Here is a 9,636-nt window from a genome sequence, read left to right on the forward strand (position 1 = left end):
TGTTTGCTTGAAAGCTTTAGGGAATGGCAAGCCCACAGCGTGGCTAAATTTTCCCTTCTCTTTTTTACTTTGGATTAAACATATCCCCCCCGACCAAGTTAGTAAATGTGAAATGTTACTTAGTATACAGTCCAATCCTAGTCAGCCATTGGTAATTATCACTATCACCACGAGGTCATAATTGTGAACTATTCAGACATCTTCCGGAGCGTCCTACTGCACACTCAGATGCCACACTGCAGAAATAAACTAGAAAAGAAATAAACAGATGCCACACTGCTGAATCACCGATGCGGTGTAGTGCCAGACGACGGTTGACGACGAAAGCGAGCGATAAGACAGGGCAACATTGATACGGTGACTAGGCGACCGACTGCAGTATACGCCGTCGTGTTGGTTCTGTGCCAGCTGGGAGTCGAGCTCCGAACTGAGCGTTACGAGTTCTCCTCAAACAGAAGAAGCTAACCGATGTGATCATGCGCGCATCCGGGGGGCGGGGGGGGGGAACTATGTGAAGATTACCCCTCAATTTCAGTCATCACATAGCGCTCAACTGACCTTATATACAGTGTATGTAGCGTGCTTTGCGAGATTGGGCTATGAATAACATTAACAAATGCGTACGCCGTCTGCAGATAGGGGGGTGCAAGGCTGGTAGCGCCGCTGCAGAACGCAAGCGGTATAGCACATCCAGCGCATATAGTAGCACATATTGTACATCCAGCGGACAAGCAATTGACCAGAAGCAACTGACCAGACGCGCATTGGCTCCATGACGACAACATGACCCAGCAGTGAGGGACCCAGTATGACCAGACAGAGGAAAATATGGCGGTTTTCGTGCTGTTGGAAATACATGGGGTGAGAATTTGCTTGGTTTCTTCTTTTTTTTTTCGACAAGATGATACCGTTTAGAATGCATATGGATGAAATTTCGGGCTACTATCAGTCTGAGAGTCTGAAGCGCAAGAAACGACATCTTTCATGTTTCGACGCGATGGAAATGTTGCTCAGTTCACTCTCTAAATTCCCTTATGTGGTAGCAGAGCATTAGGTTGCCGTAGCAGAGAATAGAGTTTACTATGGCTTGGTAAGAATAATAATTTTACTGATTTCGGAAGTATATAACGATACCTCACAATGATGCCACATCGTTTTGTCACTTTGCCGTAAGTGATATCCACGTACACATCCCAAAATAAATTGGCTGAAACCAACACCAAAGACAAACAAAATTCACACGTTCGATATGCCGATTTTCTAATACGACGCCCACAGGACAGGGTACGGGTTCGTTTTTTGCTCTGTATAGTACTGCTTTTGACTTTTCAGTGCTTCTTATGACTGTTTGCAGTAAAAACAGGGAAACATCCCACATCATCATCATCACCCATTCATCTATGCTGTTGTTGTTGTTGCAGTAAAAAGATCCAATCCAACATTGAGCAACTATACTCTACGTAACCCTTGTAGGATCGCGCAGAACATTGAATAAAGCCACATCATGATAACAGATGTTAGTTGAAACTCCCCGGATGATATACTTTCATTCAAAAGTTTGCTATGGAAATCGCCACCAAGGTACATTGGATATGTAGGCAATGATGAAATTAGGAAATGACTTGTCTCCGTCTCGCTTGGTGTGATAGGACATCGAGTCTCCGTCGTGGGGACCTCGTGCTGGCTTGCCAAGCTCAAGATCGCGGGTTCGATCTCGGCCGAGGGCGGTAGCAATGTGGGGGAGGGTAAACATTGCTTCCAGCACCGTCTGTCGGATATTTCCGGCGCACATCAAAAGAACCTCAGGTGGTCCCAATTATCCGCAGTCCTACCCTGCGGCATGTTCAACATGTCGCCACACTGCGCAGTAATATACCTTACGTGTAACATCATGGTACCATTCATGGTACCTGGAGGGTAGTCACTCGCGACATGGCAACATAGACGAGGTGTTGCCGTTGTGACTTGCTATAGGGGTACACTATCTTGTTTTAGGTCGCGCGTTGCAATTTATGAATGACCATTGCCGTTTTCAGAACAAAAATCGAGACAGTTATAGCACGAGGGGAGGGCCTGGAAATGAGGCGATCTGGTGGTCATTTTTGAACGCTCAAGTAGAAGCGCGCTCTATTAGCGAAAGTTAATTAATCCATCGCCACACAAGCTTGCCTGTGCCCTCTTAAGGCGGGCATTTAGACGTGGAGTGCATCGCCATTGGTTAAAACTGGGAAAAGTGTTTTTCTATTTTTGAAAATTGCTTTTATAGTTATGGTGGACACTCTGTCAAACGAAAAAAAAAAGGGAAAGGTCAGCCAAACGGGAAGCCGGTTTGCTATTCCACAAAGAAAAAAAAGAAAAGAAATGAAAGAAGAATCAAACAAATACGAAAGAAAAGAAAAGTGTTAGGAAAGAAAGGATAAACTAACAAACGGTGAAAGACGGATGAGATAGGTTAAAGACAAAGATGGCAAAAAAAGAAAAGAAAAAACACATGAGGTTAACGCGTTGAAGGCGGCAGTGGGGCTCTGAAGAATGAGACAGCACGACTTGAGTTGACAAGCTCTTCATGAGACCTGTATCGCTCAAATTTTTTTTAAATTACCATTTTACCATTAGAACGATAGGGGGGGCCGAGACAAAAAGCTGGAAGCTTGAGAAACGTCTCGGCCCCCTCAATCAGGGCATCTGGACAAGACATGTAACACTTATACAAATTCAAAAAAAAGGAAAAAACGGTCAAGACAGAATTTACCAATTCACGCTTACCACAATTGAAGGATGCCTACAGTAGTACCGCAGTTAAAAACAATACAATAATTACCCATATCAAAGAACATGCTATATGCAACAGATAAGCAATCAGGATTGCAGATGCAACGCGTGTAGTTAGGAGTAAATATGCAATTAGAACAGCCTAATATGGTACTCGGTGATACCTCTTCGTTTCGCAGCAATGATATTTATCTTGTGGCGGTGCCGTGCCCAGGCTTTCAGAGGCGCTATGTTTGCTTGCATTGCGCGCTACGTACTTTTGTCAGTAGATTTCTCGCTCTTGTCAGGAGACATTGAACTTAACCCTGGCCCCCCAATTCTCAGATCTCAGGACGACGTAATGTCTGCCCTAACAGGCATACAGGAAAGTCAGTCCAACGTACTTCGGGGGACCTATGTGCAGACCACCCCTCAATTTCAGTCATTACATAGCGCTCAACTGACCTTATATACAGCGTATGTAACGTGCTTTGCGAGATCGGGCTATGAGTAACATTAACAAGTGCGTATGCCGTTTGCAGATAGGGGGTGCAACGTAGAAGCCGACACCTTCCTGGTCTTGGCTGAGGCGAAGGAGACGCCAGCCCACGTCCTACGCGACATGGAGACCCTGCGCTCTTGTGCCCGGTACCGCACACGACATGCTGCCCACTACCTACGGGACATTCACCTACGGTATGAAAACTCAGCTTTCGGGGCTGCTGTTTGCAGACTGGCAGAGTCTCTTCCGCCCCCTCCGTCGCGTCTGCTATACGCTCCACCTTTGTGGACCCTCGAGCTGCCTCCGACGGACCTGCGCATTCCCGACATACATGTCCCGCATAAACGACACTCCTGTCCTCGCTGCGCGCCAGTTTGCTCTTGACCATTTGAACTCGGTCCACGGTCAGCGTAAAGCAATTTTCACGGAGGCTCGGTTGTGTATGGCGCGTCGTGTGCAGCTTTCTTCATGCCTCACAGCGACACTGCGCAGGCTTTCAAGCTGCCGCATGAAACTTCATCCACTGACCCGGGACTGACAGCCATCTATGAAGCGCTCAACGCCATATCCGATTTACAGGTCGACCCGTGGTCCATCTTCACGGACAGCAAGTCAGCATTGGAGACCTTGGCATCGTACCGGTGCAGTGCTATTTGCGATCTCCGCACGCTTGTAATCGCCAGATACAACGAGCTCTGGCTTCCGGCCACAGCGTACGGCTAGGCTACCGAGAGCTTTCCCTCGCGGTGCTACTTGGCCCTACGCAGCACGCTGAAGTCACATTTGCGCTGACACGATTCCTTCGGGAATTTAAACTCCTGGGCATTCTGTGATGCGTGCTATGCGCAACGATTAGTGACGGAGCTGTTTCTTCTGAAATTTTTCGTAATTTTCCCAGCTGTTTGTGTTTTCTTTTGTTTGCTTGAAAGCTTTAGGGAATGGCAAGCCCACACCGTGGCTAACTTTTCCCTTCTCTTTTTTACTTTGGATTAAACATATCCCCCCCCCCTCCGACCAAGTTAGTAAATGTGAAATGTTACTTGGTATACAGTCCAATCCTAGTCAGCCATTGGTAATTATCACCAAGGGGATGAAACTCGCGAGTTCCTTTGCGGACTAAAGTGAGGCGCTGCGAGCCTTTCGCGTCATCAAACATCATGAAACGTCAAAATTTTTACGTCGAAGCACGAGTTCTCTACCGGGAGCATCCCATTGGCTCCTGCGGCCGCTCCTCTGGTATGCGAGCGCTCATTGGTCGGTTTGAAATTATAACCATAACCTTTTCGTGGCGCGGGAAAGCCGGCACCGCCGTGTCTGGGGTGCCGGAGCGGCCGGAGCAGGTCGCCGTAAAGTTTCGAAATATATGGTGCAGCAGGGACGCACGCAAAGCATCTTTGCCGGTGCCGCTTTGGATGGTTTTTAGTGCCCGTCGATACCGACTCTGCAAAAGTCGAATCCTCTTGGATACTTCTGCAAGTAAATTCAGTGATAGATAAGTGGAAGGCAGGACTGCTTCGCTTGCTTGGCGCGACAACGATTCAAGAAGCATCTGTGTTTTTCCACCCGATGGCAGGTAAGTCAGTTCCTATTCCATTGTGCCGCTTAGAGTAACATAGCATACCACCGCACCTGTGGCATATACGCAACATTTCGGCCGGTAGAATTTTTAGTTTTCACGTTTTCTGATCCCTGTTCTGGCCTTTCTTGCTCAGGTATCAACTAGGTACTGCTAAACTCATATCTGCTTCAGAAAAGCATCTGCATGGACGCAATAGAATGGATATGCCACCCTGAGTGGTTGGAACATCATCTTTTGGCTTAGCAGCAGCACAGGTTCCTTTGTGACGGGTCAGCCTTGACATGTGCCACTACACAAGCAGCAAAGGAATATGGACATGTTTTCTGTCATGCTGGATTTGTGAATGTGTGTGCCTGTGCAGTGAATTTACTGATCTACTGTGAAATCTTCCACATGGGACATATCAGCTAACAGTGAAGGCGAAGTTGCTTCGGCATATATTACTCGAACTTCAGAAACAATGTTCATGTGAAGTTTGTGTTTCGCGCAGATACAGAAGACTGCATATGTATGATTTGGAAATACCAATCCCGAAAAATAAAGCACCTTGTGCAACAGAAAGAGCAAACGCTTCCGCGTTTTATTTATTTCACTGGATGCGAACGAAAATGCAGAACCGCCAAAGCGGGGGAGAGAACAGAGGGGAAAGGGAAAAAGAACGCCTGGGTAGCGTCGCTTTACGTCACCCGTCACCCAGGGAGACAAAATAAAAGAAAGCAAAAAACTTCTCTACCGAGGCCCAACGATTGGCCCGACGTCAGAGGTCACGTGAGTTTTTCCCGACAATAGAAATATACTACACGTTCATTCCCCTGTTATCACTATCACCACGAGGTCATAATGGTGAACTATTCAGACATTACCCATTATCCTACTGCACACTCAGATGCAACACCCAGGACGACGGTTGACGACGAAAACGAGCGATAAGACAGGGCAACATTGATACGGTGACTAGGCGACCGATTACAATATACGGCTTCGTGTTGGTTCTATGTCCGCCGAGGGTCGAGCTCCGAACTGAGCGTTACGAGTTCTCCTCAAACAGAAGAAGCTAACCGATGTGATCATGCGCGCATCCGGGGGGCGGGGGGGGGAACTATGTGAAGATTACCCCTCAATTTCAGTCATCACATAGCGCTCAACTGACCTTATATACAGTGTATGTAGCGTGCTTTGCGAGATCGGGCTATGAGTAACATTAACAAGTGCGTATGCCGTTTGCAGATAGGGGGTGCAACGTAGAAGCCGACACCTTCCTGGTCTTGGCTGAGGTGAAGGAGACGCCAACCCACGTCCTACGCGACATGGAGACCCTGCGCTCTTGTGCGCGGTACCGCACACGACATGCTTCGCACTACCTACGGGACATTCACCTACTGTATGAAAACTCAGCTTTCGGGGCTGCTGTTTGCAGACTGGCAGAGTCTCTTCCGCCCCCTCCATCGCGTCTGCTATACGCTCCACCTTTGTGGACCCTCGTGCTGACCCCGACGGACCTGCATATTGCCGACATACATGTCCCGCATAAACGACACTCCTGTCCTCGCTGCGCGCCAGTTTGCTCTTGACCATTTGAACTCGGTCCACGGTCAGCGTAAAGCAATTTTCACGGATGGCTCGGTTGTTTATGGCGCGTCGTCTGCAGCTTTCTTCATGCCTCACAGCGACACTGCGCAGGCTTTCAAGCTGCCGCATGAAACTTCATCCACTGACCCGGGACTGACAGCCATCTATGAAGCGTTCAACGCCATATCCGATTCACAGGCCGACTCGTGGTCCATCTTCACGGACAGCAAGTCAGCATTGGAGACCTTGGCATCGTACCGGTGCAGTGCTATTTGCGATCTCCGCACGCTTGTAATGGCCAGATACAACGAGCTCCTGGCTTCCGGCCACAGCGTACGGCTAGGCTACCGAGAGCTTTCCCTCGCGGTGCTACTTGGCCCTATGCAGCACGCTGAAGTCACGTCTGCGATGACACGATTCCTTCGGGAAACTAAACTCCGGGCATTCTCTGATGCGTCCTATGCGCAACGATTAGGGACGGAGCTGTTTCTTCTGAATTTTCTCGTAATTTTCCCAGCTGTTTGTATTTTCTTTTGTTTGCTTGAAAGCTCTAGGGAATAGCAAGCCCACACTGTGGCTAACCTTTCCATTCTCTGTTTTACTTTGGAATAAACATATCCCCCCCCCCCCCGACCAAGTTAGTAAATGTGAAATCTTACTTGGTATACAGTCCAATCCTAGTCATCCATGGGTAATTACCTCTATCACCACGAGGTCATAATGGTGAACTATTCAGATATCGCCCGGAGCGTCCTACTGCACACTCAGATGCAACACAAAGGACGAGGGTTGACTACGAAAACGAGCGATAAGACAGGACAATATTGATACGGTGACTAGGCGACCGATTGCAATACTGTAGAAGTGTTTTTTTTTCCGCGCGGAAAATATTTTCGCGTTTTCGAGCAGAGCTGCTTTGAGGATTGATTCGCGAGAACCTAAATTCGCGACACAGGTTTCCGGGAGTGCTTTGCTCTTGCATATCGTGCCACCGTCAATACTCGGGCATATTTCGACACGTACTATCACATCCGTTGTTCACGTGGATTGCGGCATTCTAGGTCTATTCCTTTCTTCTCCTCACAGAGATAGGAGGAAAGGTCCTGTCAAATGGCCTTTAGGGACCCTGTAGGAGGCCATAGTACTGGCCGTGTGCAAGTTAGCCATTTTATTTTAGCAGTTCTTATTAATTATCACTCGGGGCACTGACCAGTTCGGTTGAAATGTGGTACTATCATTCAAGCTGGTTTTGAGAATGCGGGGAAAGGCATGTTCTGGCTTCGTGGTATAGTGGTATATTGCATGTATAGTGCTGACCGTTTATAGGAGTAACAAAAGCGTGATGAATTTTCATTTCTTTTCATCCAGCCTGATGGGATAAAACAATCTTCTGCGCTTGCTTAAACTGCCTATGCTACATGGAGTAGAAAGTATCAGGTAGTCGCGGTATAGCGTCGAACGCCTAACGATTTTCGCCCTCATATGGCCAGAGTTATTCGCGGGAACTTAAATTCGCGATTTTGGAGGTGTGCGCGAAAAACGCGAAAAATAATTCCGCGCGAAAAAAACCACTTCTACAGTATACGGTTTCGTGTTTGTTCTGTGTCCGCTGAGGGTCGAGCTCCGAACTGAGCGTTACGGGTTCTCCTCATACGGAAGAAGCTAAACGATGTGATCATGCGCGCATCCGGGGCGGTGGGGGGGTGGGGTGGACCTATGTGCAGACCACCCCTCAGTTTCAGTCATCACATAGCGCTCAACTGACCGTGTACAGTGTATGTAGCGTGCTTTGCGAGATTGGGCTATAAGTAACATTAACAAGTGCGTATGCCGTTTGCAGATAGGGGGTGCAACGTAGAAGCCGACACCTTCTTGGTCTTGGCTGAGGCGAAGGAGAGGCCAGCCCACGTCCTACGCGACATGGAGACCCTGTGCTCTTGTGCGCGGTACCGCACACGACATGCTGCCCACAACCTACGGGACATTCACCTACTGTATGAAAACTCAGCTGTCGGGGCTGCTGTTTGCAGACTGGCACAGTCTCTTCCGCCCCCTCCGTCGCGCCTGCTATACGCTCCACCTTTTTGAACCCTCGTGCTTCCTCCGACGAACCTGCATATTCCCAACATGTCCCGCAAAAACGACACTCCTGTCCTCGCCGCGCCAGCTTGCTCTTGACCATTTGAACTCGGTCCACGTTCAGCGTAAAGCAATTTTCACGGATGGCTCGGCTGTGTATGGCGCGTCGTCTGCAGCTTTCTTCATGCCTCACAGCGACACTGCGCAGGCTTTCAAGCTGCCGCATGAAACTTAATCCACTGACTCGGGACTGACAGCCATCTATGAAGCGCTCAACGCCATATCCGGTTCACAGGCTGACTCGTTGTCCATCTTCACGGACAGCAAGTCAGCATTGGAGACCTTTGGCATCGTACCGGTGCAGTGCTATTTGCGATCTCCGCACGCTTGTAATGGCCAGATACAACGAGCTCCTGGCTTCCGGCCACAGCGTACGGCTAGGCTACCGAGAGCTTTCCCTCGCGGTGCTACTTGGCCCTATGCAGCACGCTGAAGTCACGTCTGCGATGACACGATTCCTTCGGGAAACTAAACTCCTGGGCATTCTCTGATGCGTCCTATGCGCAACGATTAGTGACGGAGCTGTTTCTTCTGAATTTTCTCGTAATTTTCCCAGCTGTTTGTGTTTTCTTTTGTTTGCTTGAAAGCTCTAGGGAATGGCAAGCCCACACCGTGGCTAACTTTTCTCTTCTCTTTTTTACTTTGGAATAAACATATCCCCCCCCCCCCGACCAGGTTAGTAAATGTGAAATGTTACTTGGTATACAGTCCAATCCTAGTCAGCCATTGGTAATTATCACTATCACCACGAGGTCATAATGGTGAACTATTCAGACATTACCCATTATCCTACTGCACACTCAGATGCAACACCCAGGACGACGGTTGACGACGAAAACGAGCGATAAGACAGGGCAACATTGATACGGTGACTAGGAGACCGATTAAAAATATACGGCTTCGTGTTGGTTCTGGCTCCGCCGAGGGTCGAGCTCCGAACTGAGCGTTACGAGTTCTCCTCAAACAGAAGAAGCTAAACGATGTGATCATGCGCGCATCCGGGGGGCGGGGGGGGGGGGGAAGACCTATGTGCAGACCACCCCTCAATTTCAGTCATCACATAGCGCTCAACTGACCTTACAGTGTATGTAGCGTG

At 48.7% G+C, this 9,636-nt stretch overlaps 1 long non-coding RNA gene across 2 annotated transcripts; it reads left to right on the forward strand.

Moving 5' to 3' along the window:
* Nucleotides 1–509: 509 nt before the first annotated feature.
* On the forward strand, nt 510–8,755 carry LOC135366565 (uncharacterized). 2 transcript variants are annotated; one of them, XR_010414220.1, is made up of 3 exons: nt 510–861; nt 3,294–3,447; nt 8,242–8,755. It is a non-coding gene; the product is annotated as an uncharacterized LOC135366565 (long non-coding RNA). The 2 variants fall into 2 exon arrangements; XR_010414221.1 differs by lacking the exon at nt 8,242–8,755 and adding an exon at nt 6,060–6,864.
* The last annotated feature ends 881 nt before the right edge of the window (nt 8,756–9,636 follow it).

This window comes from Ornithodoros turicata, chromosome 8, assembly GCF_037126465.1.
Source record: "Ornithodoros turicata isolate Travis chromosome 8, ASM3712646v1, whole genome shotgun sequence".
NCBI classification, from domain to species: Eukaryota; Metazoa; Arthropoda; class Arachnida; order Ixodida; family Argasidae; genus Ornithodoros; species Ornithodoros turicata.